Below are 26,273 nucleotides of genomic sequence, written 5' to 3' on the forward strand. Positions count from 1 at the left end.
CATGTTTCTCCAGGACTCCAGTCACCCCTCCACTTCAAGTCCTTCTTGTCTCAACTGCCTGCTCTGTGTTTTCCCTCCACTTGCAGCCTTGCTAATGACTTGGACTCATGGACTAAACATTGTTAGTGGTGAACCGGTCAAATTCCTCGACATATGGGGAAGCAGGAGCCTTTCTGCCCTTCTGAACCATTGTCCCACTTCACCCAGGTCTGGGGGAGGATGTGACTGTTAATTGGGATGTGTTAATTTACTTGGATTAAGAAACACTCAGGATATTAATAAAGCATACTCTGGCTGTGTCTGTGTGGATCAGGGAGGTGCGATCTTAGGAACCACTAATGTCCCTGGCCCCTTCCTCTCTGGAATTGTTTCACTTCTCTGCCATGAGCTAAGACCCTTTGCTTTTGCTGCACCCTTCCTCCATGCTCCTGCCTCAGATCAATGGATGACCATGCACTGAAACCTCTGAAGCTGTGAACCAAAGAGACCCTCCTTCTTAAGATTGTGGGTGTTGAGTATTTGATCCTAGCAACAGAAAAGCTAATAGAGAAAATTGGCATCAGAGAGTTGGAGTGTTTGTCACAGTGATCTGCCCTAGTGGTTCAGAAGACTTTGGAACTTCTTTGTTGGAAATTTTGGTAAGATTTGGAGGTGTGGGGTAGAACTACTATGTTGTAAGTAGAGCTCAATGGGCCATCTTTGTCAGAGTTCAGAAAATGAGAATGCTGATGGGGATGTAGATGGTAAAGGTTGGGCTCAGGAGGTTTCCTCTGAGAATGAGGATTCTTTGGCGAGTTGGGCTAGAGAGGTCATTGGTAAGAAAAAATATTATCTGTATTATACTCATGTCCTGAGACTTTAAGTCAGGGGACAAAGTGATATAGTCGCATGGCATACTAGAAGTTGTTTTTAGCCAGATATTAGTAAGAAACAGGAGCAAAAAGTGCATTAGAAAAATTATAATTTAAATTTTGGCCCAAAAGGAAACACATGTAAAGTTGGAGCCAAACAAAGTGTTGTTACTGAGGAGATTAGAACTCTTAAAAATGAACTAAGTACTTTGCACATGGACAAGAAGAAAAATATCTTCAGGTCATCTCAAAGATAGCAAATCCCCAGCCATCAGAGATTCAATGATCCAAAAATGTTGAGCTTTCGTTTGAGAAGAGTAAACCTTGGAACCCTTCTTGAGAACAGCCTAGTAGGGGAATTGGTCCTCCAGGATTCATTTCACAGAGAAGCCATGGCAGCTGTGGTCAAAGGGACCTGCATGTTACTCTGGCTGGCAGAAGATCTTGGCATTGTCCATGTGATGCTGGTTTTATCAGCGTGCAGCATGTAAGAGTTGTGGGATCAAAGAGGCTCCAACCAGATTCCAAAGGAAGCCCTAAAAGGACTGGCATGGAGCCCCTGAAAGAGAAGTGCCTGAAACAGGGAGAATGAAGCCAAAAATATGGTAGAGACTTCAGGAAACTGGAGCTACTAGGGACATGGAAAGTCTGAGGAGTGACAATGCAGACCACAAATGGAGTCAGTCTAAGAGAGAGGCCATGTGAGCTGCAGCCATCAAGACCACCGGGGTAAGGTCGTCCGATATCTCACGATTTTGAGCTTCAAACATTGCAGATGGATAATGTTTGCCCTGGTCAGTCTGATGTTCACTGCCAAGAGTTTGCCCTGGGTCTCAGAAGAGACTTGGACTTGGACTTTTAAGTAATGCTGGAACTGCTGAGACTTTGGGGAGAGAATGACTACATTTCTGTCTGTATGCAGTTGTATCATGTTGGATGGAATTACAAACTTGCTGTTGTCTTTATTTGGAGGTTAAGCATGGTTGGAGATGTTGTCTGGCTTTCTAGTTGACAAGGATTGTAACACTAATTATTATATGGCAATTTGACCAGGGCAGGAGGCTGAGGAGGATCGCTGCAAATTTGAGGCCAGCCTGGGCTACAAAATGAGTGTACTGCTACCCTCATCTCCATAGTGAAACATTGTCTCAAACAAAATAAAACAAAAACAAAAATAAAAACAAAAACAAAGAATTTCCCAGGGGATTAGTCAAGTACATTTTCGAGTATGTCTGGTGGGTCATGAGATCATGATCTTGGGTACTATATTTAATTCCTGGCTGTTTCCTCCCTGAGATGGTTTCTGTTGCTCTGTCAACAACTAAATATCTTTGCTTTGCCAAAGCCTCTCCCCATGACACCACTGCTTCAGAGTGAGCCAGTAGTGAAACCTCTGAGACCATGAGCCAAACAAACCTCTCCATGAAGCAGTAGGAGTTGCATATCTGGTTCCAGCATGGGAGAGCAGACCTGTACCGGCAGTTGGGTGAGTGGAAGCAGGGATACAGTTGAGGGCAAATCCAGAATGTCAAGAGAGGGTGCCGGGCTATGAAAAACTGGTGCTGTCCTTTGTAATGCTTCCTTGACTGCAAACTTCTTGGTGTGTCCTGCCTTGGGTCATGGCTCTCTTTTCTTATATCCAATACAGATTCTGTCCTTTTCTTTCTCTTGTTCCACATCAGGTTGATGATGCCCATAGAGAAGCTTGAGCAGTATCCAGAGAAAGCAGATGTGGGATGGAGAGCTTAGGGGAGGTGACAGGTGCTCTTTCTCCTGGACACATTTTAAGTGGTCCAAATTCTTTTTTTGCTTTTCTTCACTGTCAGAGACATAAGATCTTCAAGATTTAAATTTTAAGTGAAAAAGAAAAAAAGGCCAGAGTGGTTCTTTAATCTGCTTTAAATCTAATAAGCAAAAGTAATTCTCCTGTTCACATAGGATGTTGGGCCACTGATCTGAGTGAAGCATCCCAGAAAGGAGTTGAAGACCACACGCTACAGCAATGACCACTACCAGAACTGCAGTCCACAGCTCACATAGATCTTGAAGGTTCATGGTCCCTACTCTTTCTCCTTCCTTTAGGCACAGCTAATATGTCCCTAGTCCACTGATATCTGTATTTTAACAGATAAATTTTTATTTTAACATTGTTCCTCCTCAAAAAAGTGGGAATTTTAAAAAAGGAGCAATTTCTATTTTTGATTCTTCCTTTCATTTTTATCACCACCTCAAAAACAAAAAAAATTAAATAATACTTAAAAACTAAAAAGTAGGGAAGAGTCTGAGAAGATGGCAAAACAGTAAATAGCAGAGTAAACAGCCTCTCTGAAACGCCCAGATGCTGGATGTCTTCATTGCTTTTTACTCATCGCTGAGACAGAAAACCTGAAGCCCAAAGTTTGGAAGGGAAAGGTTTATTTCTTACAGTTTTTGGAGGTTTCAGTCCATACTCAGTTGGCTCCAAGGCAAGCTGGCATGGCGGGCCGCAGTTCATGGCGGCTGCAAACAGCAAGCAGAAACCGGCAAAAGAGCAAGACACACCTCCTTCTTGCTATTACATCACATCCTGGCTCCACCCCTCTGTGGGTGTGGCACTGATGCCATCAATCCAAGCAATAGACAGTGAACCAATCACAAATGCACAATGCAAACTCATGAGGCCTGGGCACCACAGACATAAACCATGACACTGGAATAAAGCATTCTGGAGAAGACAAGAAGGAAAGAAGTGAGTTCCCTTAACCCAGGAAGAAACTACAGTGAGAACTGAAGCCACTTCATTCAGCCACTCCTAGCACAGAGAAAAGAAAAAATAAAAGAAAGAAAGAAAAGAAAAACTTAAACAGAAGGTGGTAACTGGTGGCAGTTTCACTAGAACCAGTCCCACTATGAGAGAAGCACCGTTGGAATCCAGAGAACTTACAGTCACAGTGAATCTGGTGGCTGGCAAGCTAAAACGCTTCAGCAGGGAGACACAGTGGTGGAGGGGAGCAGCAGACCAGAGAACTGCACAAGCTGGTGGTGGGTGTGGGGGACTCAGTCCTCCTGCAGAAGCGGGTGATTGGCTGGGCCCCATTTTGGAGTTGGGCAGAATAAGCCCGGAACCAGAATTGCAGCCAGCTTCATTCAGCCACTCCTAGCACAGAGCAGACTTTGGGAAATTGCTTGGACTGAGTCACATCACTGTGCATCGTCCATTAGCCCCCGTGAAGGTTTCCCTAAAGCTATCCCTAACCAACCCTGCCCACCGGCACATACTAACGTGGTGAAGACTCCCTGTGGTTAACCAGCTCAGAAGGGAAGGGCCAGCCTGATTCACCCCTGCTTACACTCCAGTAGTCACCAGCAGATTGGGAAAAGCAGCGCACAGCAGAAATCCCTGGCCAACACACTTCAGAGTAATTTTAATATAGGAAGTGCCAGGGATCCCATTACCCACTTGTCCAGAAGAAACCAAGTACATGAAAAGAGGAAGAAACAAAAGGCAGTCTCTAGCCTCCATTGCAAGCAGTCCTGGCCCAGGAGATGTAAACATAGAAGAGATCGGGAGTTGCATACCTGAAGTTTCTGAAGTAACAGCAACTGAAATAAAGAAACAACTTCATGAAGCTATAAGAACAGAAATACTATTACAGGTAAAAGAAGATATAAGAAACATAATCAAACAATTGCTAAGCACCCCTGAAGAAGACACAAATGGAAGAACAGAGGAGCATAGAAAAAGGAGGGAAACCTTCAATGAAGAATATAAAAAAATTTAGAATACATAAAACAGGTTCAAAGAGATTACCAGAAAATTAAAAACGCCATTGAAAGCTGGCAAAACTGCTTGAAAGAAACTAAAGATAGACTATCGAACCTTGTAGACAGGTTTGCAGCTTGGAATTGTGAAAGAAAAGATCTCTTAAAAATGACAAGGAATCAGGAAGTAACAATACAAAGGCTAGAAGATGACAAGAGGATCTATAACTTAAGAATTAAAAATGTGAATGAAGAAGCAGGGGTAAACACATAGGAAATAGAAAGGCTATTCACAGAAGTAAGTAAGGAAAACTTCTCAAGCATAAGAAAAGGAAATAATATTCAGATAAAAGAGGAATACAGAACTCCAGCCAGCTATAACCAAAATAGATCTATACCCAGAGATATAATAATTAAGATCCCAGAGATTCAACACAAGAACAGAATATTAAAAGATGTCAGAGAAGAGAATCAGATGATCTATAAAGGAAAACCATCAGAATCATGACAGACTTCTCAACACAAACCATAAAATCAAGAAGAGCTTGGAGTGAAGTATTCCAAGTTCTGAAAGAAAATAATCTCCAACCCAGATGGATGTACCCTGAAAAACTATCTCTCAAAATTAATGGAGAAACAAGATGCTTCTATAACAAAGAGGAACTGGGGGAATTCATGACCAGTAAACCAATCCTACAAAATATACTGAAGGACATGCTAGAAAGAAAGAAAAAAGACCACGGTTTCATGAACAGTGGCAGAGGGGGTTCACTGAACAGGGAAGACAGTGGACTGAAGGGGCAAAGTAGACAACCAGTGGTAGAAAAATAGCATGACAGAGATGAGGCAGAGAAGGTTGGCCATAATCACTAATATAGATGGCCTCGATACACCAATAAAAAGACACCCAGGCAGAGTGGATCAGAAGATAGGGTCCATCAAAGTGCTCTATATTAGAAATATATTTAACCTGAGAGAGGGTTTATACACTGAAAGTCAAAGATGAGAAAGCAATGCTCTATGGGACAGGGAACCAGAAAAAAAGTGGGAGTAGCTTGACTATCAGCTGTAGATTGGTTGGAAAGCCATGACGCTTTTATTCAATGGAAAACTGCTCAGTTATAAAGAAAGAAAACCTTGAGGCTCTTGTAGGTAAACGGATACAACTTGAGATAATGCTCAGGTGTAAAAAGGTTCAGAATTACTTAGGAGAATAGCAGGTTGTCTCTCTAATTTAAAACTAAAGGAGTTAGTGAGAGAATGTACAATGCACCCTGTGAACATGAAAGGGGAGGAATTGCCTAAATAGGGAAGGCAGTGGCCATGGTTAATCTTGTATCATGATTTGAAACCCATATTGTTTTCATGGCTCTGTTTAGTTTGATCTTATTCTGTTCCAGTTTGTCTACTTGTACTAGATTTGATGGCACGGACAGCTATTCCAAAGATAGCAGGATATATTATGGTAATCATGTTTAATATCCTATTAACTTGATTTAAAGCCTTGTATTGGTTTCACTGTCTTGTTTTGACTGGTTTTATTTGAATCTGTTTTATTTGATAGTATCAAGTCTGAGGGTACAGGCAACTACTTTGAAGACAGTAAGATTCACTATGATACCCATTCTGGTTTGACTATTATCTTTTTTGAAGTTCTTCAATGTCTCCAATGTTTTGTTTTTATTGGTTTTGTTCTGTACTATTGTGTTCAATTTTATTATGCCTGATGATATGGGCAATTCCTTTGAAGATAACAAGAGGCATTATGATAACCATTGTTGATTACCTTGTATTTGTTCTTAAGTCATGTACTATGTCCATCCTTTTATTTTGACTGACTCTATTTTGTTTTGTCTCATTTGGTTTTATTCTCTTCAAAAAAAACCTAACAAGTAAGGATTTCAGGTAAGTAGTGCTAAGATTTGAGAATCAAAGGCTTTTCAAACTCTCAAATTGCATCACTTTGGTGCTTCTCACCATATGTCATGGTTTATGCTGGTGGCCCCCAGGCCTCATGCTTTGCATTATGCATTTGTGATTGGTTCACTGTATAGTGCATGGATTGATGGTGTCAGTGCTACACCCACCTAGGGGTGGAGCCAGGATGTGATGTAATGGCAGGAAGAAGATGTGTCTTGCTCTCTTGATGGTTTCTGCCTTGCTGTTTGCAGCTGCCATGAACTGTGGCCATGCCATGCCACCCCGCCTTGGAGCCAACTGAGTATGGACTGAAACCTCCAAAAACTGTAAGAAATAAATCTTTCCTTTCCCAACTTTGGGCTTCAGGTGTTTTGTCTCAGCAGTGAGTAAAAAGTAACTAAGACACCATATTGACAAATAATCACACCTAGAAGGACATCCTTTAAGACTGTGTCCACTGTGCCCCAAATTCTGCAAGCAACAAGTTCAGGCGGGATTAGTCAGAAGAAGTGGCGGTGATCACCAGTGGAAACTCTCTTTCCTGCTAAAACAGTGGATTAACAACATGTGCTACATGGGTTGGGAAGATGACTGAATTAGTTAGCTTAGAATTAAATCACAATTCACTCTTGCTTCTCACAGGGGTAGGAGAGACGAGAAACAAAGCAGTGAAGGAACAAACCTGTACCTGGTGGCTTAATTAACTCATACTCATTTCCAAGCTGTAACTCATAGTCTGTATTCTTTCAATATGTTCGTGACATCTTAGGTGTTCTCCAAGGAACAAAACCATTGTATGGAAGAATTGTTATATGACACAGGGCTGCTATTTCCACTACTGTGGAGCCTGCCAGAATGGGCTCGGTGAGTCGAGAGGAAGTGGGACCATTTTTCTTTGCTTGGAAATCCATGGAACGTCAGACAGACTCATTTAGACAATGTCTCAAAACTTCTATTTCAGGATCTATGACTTAATGTAGCACAGAACAGAAAGGAAGGAGTTGAGCTTGGAGGTGAGTGAATCTATATGACAAATCTTGTACTACAAGTGTTTGTGGTTAACTGAGAAACATTATGAGTCAAGCCTTGGGAAAGAGGTAAGTAATTAAAGACAAATGCTATGACATAATCATTTACATGCAGCACAAAGATTTTAGATTAAATCCGGCCTGACCCACTGCTCAGCAAGTGTTATCATGGATTCTTGAGCAGTATCCCTTTATTTACTTTCTAATTTGGCCCATATGTTTTATGGAAAACAAAGGATTTTGTATTTCCCGTAGGAAATAGCCCGAGTCCGGCAATGGTTAACAAGGTTGGTGTATTCGGGAAAAGATCTCTCTTGTGTGCACCAACAAACCCAAGGAAAAATGAGTCAGCTCGAAAACACCTCATTTGAAATAAGCCAAGGAAGTTTGCTGTGAGCACGTTTTCTGACATGAATCCTCCTGTGCTCGCAGGGGTTACTGTGCATATTTAGGTAATTCAGTGAAAATTAGCCCAGTAATTTTGTCACAATAATACAAATCATAGTCACTGCCTGTTTGTACTTTGCAACTCTTGAGTTTTCCCACAACAGTGCAACACACACACACACACACACTCACATGCACCTTGCCCGGCTCCTTCCTGTGTGTCAGTCACCATCTGTATCAGTATCTTGTCAAGAAACCCATCTTTGGAGCAAGATGCACATTCCGGCCTCCTTCCTCTCTGAATCCTAGTGCTCTAATGTAAAACATGCCATCTCTCAGAGATGGCTGCCTGGCTTTCCAAATGCTATTAAATTTTAGCTGCTGCTTTTATTAAATACAGGAAACAGGAGGGGTAGGGAATGACAGAGAGGCCCGAAGCAGGAGCTTTTAGTCTTTTTATTTGAGTAGAGTGGAACTGTTAAGTTAAGGCAGGTTTTCTCCAAAATAAAACAATAGTGGGTGCTGTGGTGAGCTCACTCAGTCCCCCCGAGTGTAGTGTAATGCTAAAAGAGCCTACGCTGTAGATTCATGATGGGAAAAAGAGAAATCATGGAAACGAGAAACAATGAAGCTTAGAATTCAGGGTCTACGTCCCTTGTAAGACAATTTCTGTTATCAAGCACTTGGCCACTTTTCTGTTCTGTTGCAGAGTAAAGAATGAATGCACAGTCTGAGGGAAAAAGAGATCTTATTGGATAAGAAAGATGAGTGAACACCAGCATTTGGTGCTGCAGGTGAGCAGAACAGAGGTAACTGCATGACTGGAGTTGGTGGTGAAGAGAGCACGAATTTACAAACCAGCTACTGTGTTCCTGAGGGTTTGCACATTTGCAAACATGACAGATGCGCAGAAGGGCCAGGAGCCCCCAGGTAGAGCTTTTAAGATTATCGTGTGAATCCACGAGGAGTGTCTTTGGATGTGGACTCACTTGAGCTTATTTCTTGCACCAAGGTTGAAAACGTTCATGTAACTATTGCTACACTGAAGAGGCAAGAGCAACTGCAGGAATATGCTGCAGTTTTTGTCTCGGGTTCTTCTGACTGGTTTTGCCTTTGCTCTCACCCTTTCTGATTATTCAAGCTTATACTATGCATCACTGAGGAAACGGGAGCCCTATAGGAGTCACAGCTTTCCCTGTCCACGTGTTACTATGGAGCCTGTTTTGTGGGGAGAGAAGTGACAGGGTCCAGGTTCAAGGTGGAGAGTTCACAGCAGAACTGGATGGGAGGCTTAGCACCATGCCTGTGTGGGCAGCCTGCTGTTCTGGTTCCCACCTCCCTGGCTGCAGGAGAGGAGGCTGCCTCTTGTCTCCCTGCTGTGTCACTTAGCACCTTCCTCCCTGGCTTCCCTCAAAGCCACTGTGTGTTAAAAAGCTTCCCCTTGTCACTTAATCTGTACCAGGGAAGGAGAGGACTGGCATCCATTCTTGGCCTCAGTTATCTGGGGTTCTTTTTCCAGTGCATCTCCAAGCAAGTGGCCTGTCCTGATCCCTGAGGTCTCACCTTAGCCTCTGAAGTGAGTATAGTGTGACTTTTTTTCAGTGTTCCCTGCCATATCTCAGGAAGGAACACATACACAGAAAGAAACAGAGAGAGAGAGAGAGAGAGAGAGAGAGAGAGAGAGAGAGAGAGAGAGAGAAGAAAGAAAGAAAGAAAGAAAGAAAGAAAGAAAGAAAGAAAAAGCAAGGGAGCCATGGTCATTCTTGTGTTTACACATGACCTCTCAAGCTGCTTGGATTGGATTGTTACTCCTGCTTATTTGTTGAAATTAATAAAGAAAACAAGGGCTGCATCTCACAAGTATCTTTAAACATAAGGACTTGCGTTTCACACCGGGAAGCCAATTTCACACAGAGCTTTCCTATTTTAACATTTAAGATCAAAGCAAAAACTATCACCTAAGCAAACTAGGAGTTTTGAAGGCATTAAAATCTAAAACTGGCACCAACTTTGGGTTTTTCTGTTATTCCCTTGTTGCAGTGTTTAACCACTTGATTTTTTATGTGAACACACATGGATGCTCACAAAACATCAGAAACAGAAAGTTTGGAATAATTAGGACAGGAAACGGGCTAAGGGAGAATGAGTCCTCAGGCTCTGATTTTCTCAGAATCATTCAGCACAGGCTTGGCCATGACTTGGGAAAGTGTTACCTTCTCTACTTCTGGCAAATTTCAAATAAGCAAATTTCTTGTTTCACAAAATTTGTGGAAGAATGCTTAAATGCATGTAAGAGATAACTGTGATAACTCAGACCCCAGAATAAAATCCAAGGAAGCAAGAAATTAAAATTTAGGGAACAAAGGCTTTATTTTAGGCCAGGCCTGGCGACACAGTCTCCAGGAGCCAATTTGGAGACTGCACACCTGACAGCTAAAAGTCAGGGCTTTTATCTTGTAAAACCGCAAACAGCTGCTGGTCTCACAATGCAAGGAGGGGGACTGGGGCGCACTACAGAACAGGAACGCAATTACTTTGGGAAGAGCAAAGTTCAGATAAATGTTGGGCTAACAAGTCTCCCTGCATAAAAGCAAGTTTAGATTGGGCAAACATCTTTTTTCCCTCAGCAGAGAATAGAGAAGTCTAGCAGTAATTAACAACCCCTGTTAGCTTATTTTAGCACCACATCTGTTATTTGTAGAAGGCAACAATGGTTAACATATCAATTAGTTAGATTTTACAATTTTTACAGAGGAGAGCATTTCTCACAGAATAGCACATTTTATTACAGATAGCTGGATGAGGGGTAGGGAAGGGGGTTGCAGGAAACTGAAACCTAAGGCTTTTACAGCTTTCTCAGGAAATAGAAACTTAACCTAGAAAGACAGGAAGGGAGGGAGGGGGCCGAGTGGCGCATACAGAACAGGAATAAGGCGCCATGGTTAGAACTAGGCTATAGCAATAACCATAGGAGAACACACTGCATTGCTTATATTGTACTGTTTCGTGTTCTCCAAGCCACTGCCCAGGTTTCAGGTTGTCGTCTCACATGGACTTGCCTTTGAATATTATAAACTGCTCATCTACACAGTACTCTGTATTCATTGCGTCTCCACAGTCCCTACATCATCGTAAAGTTAGCCCAGATAAATTCATCATCTGAGCTCCCAAGGGAGCTAAAAGCTGACTTTGGTGGTGGTGGTGTGTGTGACAGTACAGGTGGGTTCCGAGGCTCTGGGACAGTGTGAGACTTGTTAGCCAGTGAGGTCCAGCTGGCTGTGACCCTGCTGAGAGAAGTCACGGAACCTGATATCACACACAGGTTCTCACTGTGAGTGACGTGGGGTAGCACCTTTTTCACAAGAGTGTCCAGGTCACTTCTTGATGTTCCATGAAATCTAATGCTGAATACCTGTAACTGTGCATCTGTGATGCTCCAGATTTCATGCAGTTTTATGTAAAGTGTCAGAACCCACGTTCCACAAGAATAGTGCTTTTGGTTTCCAAATATCCTGTATCTTCTTACAGTTTTAGAACCACTGGCTCGCTTTGGAGTACCCAGCAGACCACAGTGTTTGACGTCCACTTGGAGGTTCCCACTCCCCACTTGAGTGCCCTCTTTCTCCTCTTCTTCATGTTAACTGAATCCAAAATTTTATTCTTGGTGAGCTCTGAGAAAAAGCTCGAAGTCAGTCTCCAGAAGTGTGGGGTGGGCTAGCTTCTGCCTCTCTTCCGTAGAATGATGACTGCCTGGCCATGTGGGGCTTTTTATGCTCCTAAATCACCACGGAAAAGCCCAGCTGACTCTTCTCTTACGTGATCGATCCCACGACCAAGGGGAACTGAATTGCTGCTTCCCCAAGGGGCAGAAGGCTTATAGCTGGAGAATCGTCTTTTGTGCTTCCTTGACCAGCAGCAAAATTATAACAAATGACAACAACCCAGAGGAGGCGGGACTAGTGTGGACTGCAGGTTCATGTCACCCTAACAGGGAAAGAACTAAATTAGCTGAACAAACAACATGAACTAATGAAAGTGGAACAAAATTATTATAATATCTACTATGGCCTCACAGGTTTTGTAGAAACAAAGAATGGAACAGACATCCCTGCTTACCCTGCGGTGCTCATGACAGTCACAGTCTCCTTCTTCTCTATTATTTTATATAAGGGTCCCTGCATTGTTGGAGCCTGATGAGGTCTAGTGTTTGAGTTACAGGTCATGGAGGCAGGATTGTGACTGAGTTGTAAAAACAGTTGACACCTCCCAGGATGGGTACCATGCTGTGCCTCGGGGACAGAGGTGTTAACTGGTGGGACTCTGTGTTTCCTCTTCTTGGAAAGAGATTGACTGAGATTCCATCTATAAAGGATGATCAGATTGTATTAGAGGAATGTACACAGATTTTCTTGCATTATGTGAGTTTTTGCAGAGGTAGAAGGGACGAACACACAAGAATACGAATTGGAAAGTGCCACTTCTTCAGCTCTGGTCTCATGTTCCACGTTACTGCTCTGCATTCTGCTCTGAAGATACAGCAAGGTCCTTCCAGAATGGTGCTCTGATCTCCAGAGCACGGCCTGATTGACAAGTAGGGTGGGAGAACATAGGTCACTGAGGGCGTGGTCCTGAGGGATTGTCGGAGCCTGGCTCTTCCTCGTCATCTCTCACTTCCTGTTGTGAGGGGGATGACTTTGTTCTGCCACACATTCCTGAGATGGACTGACTCACAGACCCAAAGCAATGGAACAGTCAGCTGTGACAAAAACCTCCAGGCTAGGAACGAAAGCAACTTTTTCCTTAACTAAGATGATTTATTTTAGGCATTTGTTACAGTAGAAGAAAACTGCATAACACAAAGGGTTCAAAGATAGACAGGGAGGAGGAGTGGGGAGAAAAGATTTGCTCCTTCCCCTGCCAGTGTCCCCTAGACTGCCCTCTGCTTCCAGGCAGCAGAGTAGGGTGGAGTCTTAGTCTTTAGTTTTCCAAGCTCCGTCTCATAGAGTCCTCTTGGGCACCCAATAAGAGACCCAACCTAATCTCCTGGGTCTGGATCCAAATCAGGGGACCTTTCTTTGAGCACCAGATGAGAGGCACTCCATCTTCATGGGCCGGAGCCCCTACTGCATGAGTTCTCTCCTGTGTTCCTTGGGAGTCTGTTCAAGCCTGTCCTCAGAGATCAGTGCCCAATTCTGCAGGACCTCTGAACTCTCATCCCCACTTCCTTTGTCCTGCCCTGCTCGCTGCTGATGGTTACGAGGTCTGTGTTCTTTGATGTCCCCCTTTTGCTTTGCGTCTTCCAGCACCTGTTTAGCCAATTCCCTGAAGTGTGATATGTTATCTCTGTTAAAATATGATTTCTGTTTTCCTAGTCAGACTGCCTGGAAAAAAGTGATAATTGCTTTAAAGCCTTTTACTTGAAAAAAGGACAGAAGGGGAAGTAACCTCAAGAGGTCAGCGACCCATGGCTCAGACCATCTACCTGGCGATGGAAACCAGAACTTCCAATACCAACAGCAGAGTGACCTTTTAAGCTACTTGCCCTTCAGGTCCAGTGTTGTCCTCTGGAATATTTCCCTGTGCACTTTCCCAGAAATCCTACGATTCTCTGCTTTCTCTTGGAGATTATTCGTGGACATGGCGATTTCATCAGAGAACAAGAAAGACCTCATTCATTAGTGTTTTGTCTTTGTCTAAACACAAAATTCACTAATGACCTTCATCATATTTTTATCTATTTTATTCACTCAGTTCTAAGGGCTGCTTTCCTGAGTCACAGTCTATGAGCTGGCAATTTAGTGTGTACATTTTTCCTTGCCAGCCAGAGACCTCAGCCCTCTTACTGATGTGCTCTCCGTGCTTTAGATAGTGTCAAAGCATAGCACAGAGTGGGGCAACACTCTGGGCACTGCATTGCCATGGGAAGAGGAGACCACAGTTTGGGACAGGCTGCTACTCTGATGTCTGCACTGGGTAGGCAGGCGATGCTTCAGCATCAGCATGTCAGGGGAGACACTGAGCTGACAGTGAGACGGGGAAAGGAACAGTCCAGGTGGTGGCAAGTCACAGAAGTATGACAGGTAGTGATCAGTCCACAGAACCTGCCCTCCTCAAAGATAATTCAAGTTCAAGCCTAGACTTTCTCTTCTGTTTTCCTCCTTAGGGATTCACACAACTAGGAATTAAGCAGCTTTCCTTTTTCAATTCTGGAAATAGATTGATTCTTTTTAATCGCTGTTTCTGGGCTGTCAGGATAGCTGCACCCTTCCTCACAATCTTCTGCTCCCTAGAGTCCATGGATATTGTAAATATTCTTCTGTGGGATGGGAGCACTTGATCAGTGTCTAAGGATCATTTATTCTATGCATGAGCTAAGTGATTTCAGCGTCTTTAACAGCATATGCGCTGCATACACATTGTGGTAGCCGAAATAGTTCCTGTGAGTTTAGTTATTTCATGGGGATATTGAAACAGGAGAGAATGAGCATGGAGACCCCAGGGGTACACAGCAACAGTATTTTTTGGTACCAGGAGTTGAACTTAGGACACTTGCTCTTGCCAGGCAGGTGCTGTGTCACGGAGCTACATCCCCACCCAACACACTGCAAAGACTCATAACCTTGATATGTTGAGACTTACTCTCAAAGCAGTGGCAAACCTGTGAAAGCTCTAAGGGAAGTAACATGAAGAATCTGAATTTTAGAGTCATTCTGGCACCAGTGAAGACAACCAAAGAAAGACAAAAAGTTTATAAAAATTCACAGTAAGCTGAATTATGCCCATAATTTGTTTTACAAATTTTCATTATAATAAGTGGTATATAGTATGAAACTTGTTTCCCTAACTATTGTGAGTATACAATTTTTGTGGTGTTAAAAGTACTCATAGGGTTCTGCACCTGTCAGCACCATCTGCTACTGATTAGGTAAAAAATGTGTCTCCAAAGTCTTATGTGTTCAGAGCGGGGTTTTGCAAGGTGATTGGACAGCCAGGGCACCTTGGTGTCAGCAACCTGGACTGAACTCACTGAAACCTTAGGCAAAATGAACCCCTTCTCTTTTAATTGTGGTGTCAGGCATTTTGTCCCAGTGACTACCATCATCTCCTTAAGGTTTTTCATTCTGTAAAATTGAAACTTCATACCTAAACAGCAACCCTCCCATCCCAGCCTCTGCCAATCATGATTCTCCTGTCAACTCTATTCTTTTGAAAACTCTAAACATTTCATAGAAGTGAAACCGTATCCAGATATAGCTTTGTGGCTGGCTTATTTAATTTAGCATGATGTCCTTAAGAGTTATCCATGCCATTTCTTTTTAAAGTAGAATAACATTCTGTTGTGTGTATGCATCATGTTTTGCTTATCTATCTATCTATCTATCTATCTATCTATCTATCAGCGGACAGTTGAGTTAATTCTACATTTTAGATACTGTAAATATGTGACAAAATTTCCCCTACAAAGAATAGCTATGGACTTCATGGTTTTTCTGGTCAATTGTACCAACTATTTGAATGAGACTCTTTCAAATCATTATATAAAACTAGCATTATCCTAATACTAAAGCCAGACAAAGACACTGTAGGAAAAGGAAAGAAAGACCAATACCCAGTGATCCAGTGTGAACAATGACACAAAAACCCTTAACAAAATATTATCAACTGAATTCAGTGTCATACTGAAAGAATTTACTCCCAAAGTAAGTAAGATTTATTCCTGGAATGCAAGGATAGCTCAACATAAAAATCAATCCATGTAAAATGAGAGGAAAAAGAAAACACATGATTTTCTTAAAGGATTCAGGAGAAAACACTTGATAAATGTTTTTTCTGCTAAACTCCATGTCTTTAAGTTAGTATAAGGTTTCACCAACTGAGCCAACAAGTTATGATCAAAATCTGGAAGTGTTTTTGCAGGTGATGAATTCTATTATTAAATGTTTGGGATAGCCTTGTTCCTGTAAGTATGTATAGATTGATACTAAATGTTTTTTGTGATTGGGCATATTTTTTAAAAAATTTGTTACTATCAGAAGTTTTCTTGAGCTATTTATTCAGCTGTATTTGTTATCAAATATTTTCTTCTGGAATATAATACAAAAAATTATTTCATCAGTTTTACAGGTCAGGATTGCATGTCGCTGTTTTGGAAAACAAAAACACAGCTTTTCATTCACTAATTTTAAAATTTTGGACCTTTTCATATTTATCTCTAACATATTTGCCAATATCTGGCAATATTTTTGTATTATTTGTAATCATCAGAACTCCCACTAGTCCTTATCTTGGAACTAAATATGGGGAGAAACCAGATTTATGGAGAGCTTGGTAATTGTCTTGGATTATTTTTCAAATTGTGTTGGGGTTCAAGGAAAACCAAAACATATTTTCACATTTTACCAAGAATTATTCTCTGTTCATTAAAAAAATGATTCCTATTTGAAGAGAAATCTAATCCATATGTTACTAAATTCCTTACGCTCACCTCATCAAAATAGCCAGCTGACAATGGACAGAAACAGGAACCAACGCAAACTGCTACTCCTTTAAACTGTGGATTTTGGGAACTGTGTCTCAGACAGAAGAAAGTGACAAAGACAACCAGCAGATGAAAGAAGGCCAGATCTCTGCAGTGATTTGATCTGATGGATAAGAATGAGGAATGGAGAAGTCAAAATGATAGTAAGGGTGAGCCAAAGAAAACCAGAGCTGTTGTAAAGTATTTCCCACTATGGTTCGAGGGCTGGGTAAACTGGTTGGCTTATCTGAGCACATTTGTTATTTCCCCGCAGTCCCAAGACACACAAACTCTTTTCACTTTAATGAGAAAATTGAAGCTATGAAGAATCAACTTTCCGAGGCTGGGGATTTAGCAGCATAAGCACCTGCCTGGCAAGCACGTGGTCATGGGTTTGATCCCTAGTACCAAAAAAAAAAGAAAAAAGGGTCAACTTTCCCAAGCCGATGGATATAGGTAATAGGTGCCTGTACTGCCATTCAACAGCAGGTTCTGACACTAAAACTCATTCTTTTAACCACTTCCCTCTTTTTTTAGGTTTTCTGGGAAGGGAAGAATATTTACTCATGGAAATCTAAAAATCTGGAGATGAGTTTTATTATCCTTCCTTTTCCCCTGGAGTTTTTGGTTATCATAGCTTTTGTTTCCCCCACCCTATAATTCATGGAGGCCTTTGCTTTAGTCACTTGGTTAATCTGAGTCACAAAATGGGCTTTGAAGTCCAGCCTTGTATAAAAGAGGAGATAAGAGCAGACAGGCTCCATCATCTTCAAAGCATTCCTGTTGTGTTTGCTTCATGCCCCAGGCACGCGCTGTTGATCTGTTTGCTCCTGCTCCCAGGATGCCTGGGGCTTTCTGGTGGCACTCTCCTTGGACACAAGGCAGCCACTGATTCCAGAGACCTGGAGCCCAGCTAGGAACAGAGCGAGTGAAGAATGTTTTGTCTGCTGTTCAGCTACCCCCAGAGAGGCACACTCTTGTGTTACCTTGAAAACAGTAAAAAAGCAGTCCCTCCCACCTAAGGCGCAGCTCTGCATCTCCTCAGAGACACAGGGAGGGAGTTGAAGTCCATTTACAGAATGAGCCACCTGACCTAGGGGGTTCTACCCAGGGAAATGGGGATCAAATTCATGCCTCCTGACTCCAAGCAACATTTTTTTTCCAGAAAGCACGCGATAACTACCATAGCTACCTTTGAAATATTAACTTTTCCTTGAATTTAATAAGAAAATGTAATGGCTATAGTGTTAATGAGACAAATTAAGTAGGAAGAAACTACGCTTCTTGGTGAATACACTGTTATTTCTTGGGTTTTCTTGGCAGGGACTGGGTGCCTCCATTACCTGTCCACATGGAGAGCAACACATGGGAGGAGCTAGGTTTTAATAAATGAAGGTGAAACCCTGGTGCTTCGAGAGGGATATTTAGACAGACATGCCACAAGTGACAAATTCACACACATCCCATCCTCTGTTATTCTTATTTCTATCTTATTCCAGTAATACTGTGTATTAATTCGGTACCAACAGCTCCTAGCTAAGGTTACAGAATGGCTACACTCCCTAAATTTCATTCATATAAAACCAAAATGTGTTTTCCTCCAGTTGAGAAAAGGACTCAGGGTCATTGCATCTCATGGTTCACTGTCTTCAAGTGTGACAGTGTTACCACTGAACAGAAAAGGGCTGGAGGAACTCAAGTGGGAGGCTGTTATAGGCCACGTCTACCTCTACCGAGCAGAACTTGGCCACACCAAGGACTCCTAGGAAAGGAAGTCAAGCTGTGTGCTCAGGTGACAGAGGAAGCAGCCTTGGTGACCAGTGCTGAAGTCTACAACTCACTTCCATGACTGAGACCTATCTGGGATTGTCTTTAAGTTTCTTTCGAAGTCCATTTAGAGTCCTATAGAAACATAAACTATTTCCTATGTACCTATCTTATCTATCCATCTCTCTCCTTGTCCATCCATCCATCCATCCTGATTTTCAGGTGCATGGGATCAAAAATTGCCGTAAACTAGAGTTTATAAACCAATAATTCACTGGGGTTGGCCTGTCTTTGAGTAGGGGTACATTAGAGAAAAAGAACCAATAGGAGATTTGCTTATTTGTTTATTATAAGCAACTGACTCAAGATTGTGGACTTTGAAAAGTCCCGGGATCTGTATTCAGCAAGAGGGATACCCAGGAGAACCGATGTTGTATTAAACAAACAAACAGCAAAAAACACCCTAAAGAAAAGATAATCCAGCCTTCCAGCTAAATGATAGACAAGAGGGAGGAATTCTGTTTTACTCAGACTTGAGCTTCTCTTAAAGGTGTTTAACTGGTTAAGGAGGCCCACCCACCGAGGGGAGGCAGTCAATTTTTCTTTTCACTTTGTCTATGAATAAATATGTCAATCTCACCTCAAAATGCTCTTGTGGACACATAAAAAATAATCCTTTACCAGATATGTTGGTACCTGTTGTCTCAGTGAATCTGACCCGTAAAATTCACTCCATGGACTCCAACAACTTTTGGGGACTATGGAATTCATGAAGTTTATTTTATTTTCTATAGGAGAAATAGTTGCCAACATTAAGAATTTGAAATATGTAATGCATCAGCCAAAAGCAATTTCTGAACTTATATTCCAAAATTCCTTTGGACTTCAGCCTCTTAGGGCTACCCTAAAGAAGACAACATTCCTGTGTGTGGGTATGCGTGCATGTGTGTGCACGTGTGTGTTTGTATGTTGTGCATCACTGCTGAGAATTCAGTTACACATATATATTTCGTTGTCTTCTAGACTTGCAGTGAGTCTAAAGATACGGCTATTTTTTGTGTGGAGCAATAACCTTGCCCAGCAAAATATCTCTGATCTGGAAATGGTTAGACTTCAGTTAAAAACTCAAGTTAAATGATAAGATGTCACCTTACAAAGGCAATTACTGTAGCATGGTGATGGTCGCGGAGGTGATGGCAGTAATTTTAGGGGTAGTTATGATCACTGAGAATAGACACTGATCCTTACTTTTTCTTCAATTTCTGTGACTTCTCCATTGAAGAATCAGTCTCGCACTTTCATATCCTCACAGCACCTGCAAGCACTCTATAAACTTGTGTCTGTAAACTCTTGAGCTTTTCAACAAACAGTGTGCTCTGTACCTCAGTCTCTCATTGTGTCTTTGCTCTTCCTGGGCATACACATCGATGTGAGACACACACAGCTCTTTTCACATTTCATGTCAGCAGTTTTAGCCTTCGCACTAATTTTGGCAGCTTTTTGGAGCTGTCATCCAATTCTGTCCCCAAACTCTTTTCTAGATAAAGGGGAAGAAGCGTCTTTGAAGTTGGTTTTGTCAGTGAAGCTCTTTTCTAGCGAAGCTAGAAGCTTTCTGTTCTGGCTAATGACCCATAAGACCAACACTCTCCATGCACCATAACCCAGTGAGGGAGCCTGTGTCCCGGGAAGGAGGCAGGGTCTGTGTCTAGCGCTTTGGACAGCTGATCGCAGTGAGACCATTGCCGACCCGGTGAGCCCACACTTGCTCACTCTGCTTTTGTAAGATCCTCTTACAGTGCTTGCGCCTGTCTTTACCATAGCAGAAACCTGAAACCCTGCCCCTTCCATTCCTGACTTACCCAGCCTGAGTCCACAGAAGGACAGAGCGTGGCCCCCTCGGTGACATGGCACCAGCCATGTAAGTGTGGGATAGGACATATGCAAGCCCATGAGTCATGTCTGGGAACTCCCAGGCTCACTTCCTTCTGCTCCAGGGCAATTTCGCTTTCCCACAAGTTCTGTCTGTGTTTCTCCTTTAGGAATCACATCTGACACTGGAATTTCTGAAACCTAAAATGTTGCCTCTTCCTTGATTAAAAAAGAAAGGAAAACTAGCTTTGCTCGGCCTTCTCCTGACTGGCTCATGATGCTGGGACCTGGTGTAGATGGCTCTTACATGTCAGTGCTTGACGCTTTCATGGCGGCTCAGGGACTGGTACCTTCCCAGCCCTTCCCAGCTGCCACGTGGTATTGCTTCGTGGATTTCGGGCTCACCTGCTTTCACTGTGCAAGTCAGAAGTTAATTATGTATGACGTTACATTTGTGGACTCTCATTCCCTACTCTACTCTGCTAATTTGCTGAAAGTATGGGGTGCATTTTGAACGTGCATTCTGAGTCCCACCCAAAGTGCCTCTCCTCTTTTGAATATCTTACCAGTCATTGGCTAAATAGGCCCCACGATGATGAGGTCACACTAACTGCTTTTGCTGACATACGGATACTACACAGTGAAACGAATGTTTTTCTTGGCAAGGACGCCACCCACGGAGGCTGCCCATCTGCCAATAGTGATACCGGCATTCAAAATGGGTTCTCAAGGCCTCTTTCTGTTTGAATGAAACTCAGGATCCGTGACACATTTAGTGTTTGCTACTTAGCATCTATTAGAATGCATGACCGTTTTCAGTGTGAACCACAAATGTTATTAACATTCTTCTTGGTCATAGGTACTCTGAAATCTTCTGCAGAGGATAGCACAGTAGTGGGATGGTGATATTAGAAGACAAAAATGTGTCAAATATCATAAAAGTAGTACAAAGGATCACAGGACTCAGGAAGAGAAGAAGTAATTTACAGATGAGCTTCAAGGGAAATATACAACCTCAATCTATCTTCATTAATCAATTTAAATCTTCACCGTATAATTGTTTGGGTTTTATGCATCAACTAAAAGCCACTTGGAATTAAGGAATGTGATAGTTGACTATTTAAAAAATTGATATAAAGCAGAAAAGCATGTCCCTAACTTGGAAACCTGTTTTCAAGGCAACTTTTCTTCTACATAATGAAGTGACACCAACTGAGCCAGTCAGATGTCATAAGATGTCTACAAGATGTAACTTACACCTGTCAGGCATTCACAGCTTTCATTCACTTCTCTGCTTCATATGCATCTGTTTTTCTTCACTTGTAAAAATAAAGAACACATACCAGATCAAAGGTTTGCAGTGGAGCTATGGAAATATGTAGGAGCTATTGACCTTCCTATGAGATTTTACCTAAATACATGGCAATAAATTAGCATCCAGACCTGCTAGACTATAGAAATGCAGTTTCCTTATAGTTACACATTCTGCCGTCTATGCACAGTAGGTGACGAGCAGTCGTAGTGCCAGCCATTGACATGACAACCAGCCTCCTGGGGCTGATCCTCCATCCTGTAGCCCAAAGGACTTGGACGCCAGGCTGTCATGTCCCCCTTCCTTACCTCCCATAGACCACTCTCAGCTCTTAAGCCTGTGGCAACCTCTATGTTATGCTTTCCCCAGTGGGATATAAGATGACCCATGAAAGCAAAGACCTTGCCTCTCTTGTTTCTAGCTGTTTTAGTGACAGCATCCATGGCAAGAACAAAGCAGACACTCAATGTACTTTTAATGAAAATGAATGGCTTGATTGATCAATGAACTGATTTTCTACCCTGTGTAAAGATGTTAGGGCAGATGGGAAGACAATGAAATACAAAATTCAATTCAATACAGAGATGGCTGAGCACTTCCGACACTTTTGACATGGTGTGTGGCACTGGGAATACAGAATGAACGAACCTATACTTAGTGATCTCATAGTTTACTTTGGAACACAGAGCAGGCATGTATGGGATGCCACACACAGGAGAAAATCTCTTATCACCAAACTGACTTTCAAGCCGGAGACTGAATAATGTGTTGGACCATCAAAGGAAGTACAGGAATTCCTGTGAGCTGACATCACCCAGTAGACCTTCAGAGAGGAGAAAATAGGAAAATATCGAAGGATATGAAAAAGTGGGTGTCCCGAGCAAACGCTGGAGGTGAGAATGGGTAAGGGAGAGTCTGTCCGATTGGAGAGAAAAGAGGTTAACACTTACTGAGAGTTACTGTGAGCCAGGCACTAGGCAGCAGTGTCCAGATGATACCTTTCTCACTGTCTTCCGCCATCATCCTGAAAGGGAGACCTTAGCTCTTCAGATGGATGAGAGAGACACAAAGAGGGAGGGGAACTTGCTGGATGCTGAAGGCAGGAGATGCTTGAGTCTGAGGACCATGCTCCTCCAGCTCCTGAAGGACAGAAGACCACAAGCTGCGGAGAGCAGAAGCTCATACCTCACAGTCCTCACTACCCAGGAAGAATTTGTTGTGACTGCCAAGGGCCTGCCTTGGTACCCTAGGCTATACGATAAATGAAATGACTCACTGGAAGTGTGATTTTTGGAAACATACTCTAAATGGATTGGAGAGGAGTGCTAGGGGTGAGGATGTAAGTTAGCAAATAGTTGTAACATCTCTAAACTGAGATAAATGCACATGAAGTGGGAAGGGAAAGGAATCATGGAGGGCTGGCCCTGCATGTGGAAAGGCAGAATATCCCAGACAGAAAGTCAGGAAGAAGATGCCAGCCTGGGACAGCGGGCCACTCACCCTCCTTGACCACGCCTCTCTCCCTGGCGCCTTCTAACAAGGCACCTCTCCTCACTCAGTCTCAGTCTCTCTCTTTGCTTTTGCTTATCTGCCGTTTGCAGCTTTGTTAAAATCTGCAGCAAATCCTGGTTATTGTAAAGTCATTACTCACTTTCCAAAGAGTCAGTTACTGGTCACTTTTTGTGAGTGACAAAAGGAAAAGTGAAGCATTTCAAATCTACCAAGAACAGAAAACAAGAACAAAACTTAAATCGTACATTTTAAAAAAGGATCCTGCTCATTAGAAAGGAAGACAATAAGGGGCTGGGGATTTAGCTAGGCGGCATAAGGGCCTGCCTTGCAAGCAGGCAGTCATGAGTTCGATCCCTGGTACTGATAAAAAAAGGAAAAAAAGACAAAAAAAAAAAAAAAAGAAAGGCAGACAATAGCCGAGCTTTTGGGGCATCGTGAAGCGGTAAGGAATCTCACTGAATGTCGTCATGTGGTCCATCCTGGGAAGCTGCTGGTGTGAGGACAGAAATTATACCCCAGAGGATGAAAGCAGCTCCCTCTCGCTTCACCCGTGAAGCACAGCAAGGTGAAGGGTACAAACACATGTGAAATCCCTTTGATGTTTTGAAGGAAGATTTGCCAAATCACACATTAAAAGAAAGGAGGATGCTTTAAAAGGTCTAAATGGAAAAAAAATAATCTTGTAGTTTTCCTTATGTTCTATCATCACTGCTTCTTTATGTTGTAAGACAGATAGCAAAGTTCTGATTTTTGGACACCTGAAATCTGAAAACCTTGTGATGCTTCTTCACGTTTATTGGTCACTTGTTCCACAGCATCCCGGACCATAATTACGTTTTGGTGCCTGTTTACCTGGACTATCTTGGAATATGCATTGCACATTTTCTTCCATGTCCTTGACGTTTTGAATAAATAAGATGTTGACTGAATAAGCTTAATTAGTGGTTTGCACGGTGTAAGTCATGCTGTGAAAGGCTCCTGCTGAAAAATTAATACTGTTAAGTTACTCTTAGAAAAACAGCCTGTTTGTACTTCTTGTATACTAACAAATAAAATATGAATATTTCTAAACAGAGAAAACAAGCTTAAATATCTAAAATGCAACTATTAAGATTTTTTACTTTTTTTTATCTTTAGCAGGTTAGATGTTTCTGTTTTAATATTTATGTATTTGATACATTTTTATTTTAGTGCATGATGAAAGAAATAAGTCAGATTCAACTTCTGCATGTTTGTAGCCAGATTTCCTGGCTTGTTATCAACCCTTTGGAAATTAAAGCATTTTAGGATAAAGAATTTCATGGGTTCAAAGCCCCTCCTCCCCTCCTCCTTTTTCTCCTTCTCCTCCTTCTTCTACTGAGAACTGAGCCCAGCACCCCAAGCTTACATTCAACATTCCTACGACCCCCCCCCCGCCCACTGCCAGCATTTTATGGATCTCTTTTCAGCCTGTTCATGACTCTTGTGTCAAGACTTTTAAAATAAATTCAATGGGAAAAGGGAATTTTATGTTCAACTAGTCATTACACTCAAAGACTAATACACTCCTTCATGTAAATGCCCCAAAAGGTAAGAATACTTTTATAGTATTTTTCTTTAGATTATATTCAGATAATACTGGGCTGTTTTTATTACACATTCAGGAAGAAAATCACCAAATAGTTCAAGCTGGGTGTGGTGGTCACAGCCACACTGCCTTCCACCTGTGTCCGGACCTCTGTGAGCTTTGCACGCATGGCCCCAGCTTGGCGGGTTTTCCCGTCTGCGCTTGGGCCAGCTCGGGAGAAAGAACACTGCACGGTGGGAAGAGAACCAACCATACACTCAGATATTCCTGGGCTTGAACTGCTACCACCACTGTTAAGTCATGAGTCCTTGACAAATCACTTCACCCTGTGATTCACTTGTCCCCATCAGCAGAGTGACCACGGGGACACACCACACACCACTGCCTCCCAAGCCCACAGCTGGGTGCCAGGACGCATGCTGTGTCTTCCCCATGCATTTCTTCCAAAAATACACAGACATTACTTTTAATCTTTCATTTCAGATGCTGCCTTCTCTTCAATTTTTAAAAATTGACAGATAATTGTAGCTCTTTATGGGGTGCAGTCTGATGTCATGGTACATTTATAGGTTGTGTAATGATCAAATCAGGATATTTAGGCTAGCCCCCTTCTCCAACACTTATCATTTCTTTGTGATGAGAACATTGAAAATCCTCTCTTCTCATTACTTGGAATTATATGATATGATATTGTTTAGCCTCCTTTTGTGGTTCCAAAGCCAGTCGTGTGTGCTAATGCATAGTACATATTACTGAGATGTAATATCTGCCCCAGCATCTCCTCATGCCGGTAGGCTGGGACTCCGTGGGCCGTCTCCAACTGGTTATCTGTGGAAATGCTTTATCCTTTTATAAGGGTGAGTCCAGAGTGCACTGAGTAATGCATAATAAAATTATTTTGGGGGAAAGGAACCAAGTTTAAAGAGAGAGAGAAAGAGAAGGGGGAAAAGGGGGGGGGTAAGCACAGTAAAATAATCTCCGATGACTTCATTGTAAAGTAATGACTTTTACCAAAAAAACTGCATTGTAGTTTTATCTTTCCAACCAAGATTGTGTTAATGCTCTAAAATTAAGTCTCTTGTGAAAGTTATCTGGAATTTCTCAACAAGTTTTTAAAGGGGTTTTATTTTTTCATTGGAGGTCATGCCTCAAGAATTTGTAGGAATTCCGCCTGGAAAGTAATGATCAGTGGAAACTGGCGGTCAAAGCTCATTTATATTCGTCTTCCAGATAAAAATTCCTTCCGTCTTAGACCTGCATTTCAAAAAAGATTATTATCACTCTGGAGAGAATACATCAGTGCACAAAAAAGAAAGAATGACCTCAAGGATGTCTTTACTGCCTCTGCTCAGCTTCAGGTCTGCTTCTTTTTAAACCTCCTTTTAAAATTCTCCCTTTTGAAATGTTTTGAAGATGCTCCGAGTGGAGCATGCCAGGGGAGAGTGTCGGCGTCCGAGTCTGCCCGCCGTGGGAGTCCACAGCTCGTCTTGGGTGGTACGGAAGGAGGACAGGAGGAGGAGAGATGTGGAAGCAGTGGTCCAGCCAGTGGGCTGAGCAGAGGACAAGGAGGCAGAGGAGATGCTGTCCACACAGCAATACATTCTCAGGCCCTCAGGAGCCGAGGGATTAGCGGTTCCTGTGAGCCGCGGTTGTGTTTTCAAATGTATGACCCAACCTCTGAGTCGATGCTTTGTGCAAAACCTTTGGCTAATTCTAACAACAGGTTTATTTTTAAACCTCAGCCTTTTCATTTCCTAGCACTCCACTTAAAAGCTATGTATCCACTCTGAAACTCAGTCTT

At 42.4% G+C, this 26,273-nt stretch overlaps 1 long non-coding RNA gene across 1 annotated transcript; it reads left to right on the plus strand.

Moving 5' to 3' along the window:
- The first annotated feature begins 974 nt into the window (after positions 1–974).
- LOC134473174 (uncharacterized) lies at positions 975–9,766 on the plus strand. Its single transcript, XR_010043271.1, has 3 exons — positions 975–7,376; positions 7,474–7,525; positions 8,637–9,766. It is a non-coding gene; the product is annotated as an uncharacterized LOC134473174 (long non-coding RNA).
- The last annotated feature ends 16,507 nt before the right edge of the window (positions 9,767–26,273 follow it).

This window comes from Cavia porcellus, unplaced genomic scaffold (assembly GCF_034190915.1).
Source record: "Cavia porcellus strain 051 isolate PalLab524CR breed Dunkin Hartley unplaced genomic scaffold, mCavPor4.1 scaffold_26, whole genome shotgun sequence".
In the NCBI taxonomy this organism is placed as follows: Eukaryota; Metazoa; Chordata; class Mammalia; order Rodentia; family Caviidae; genus Cavia; species Cavia porcellus.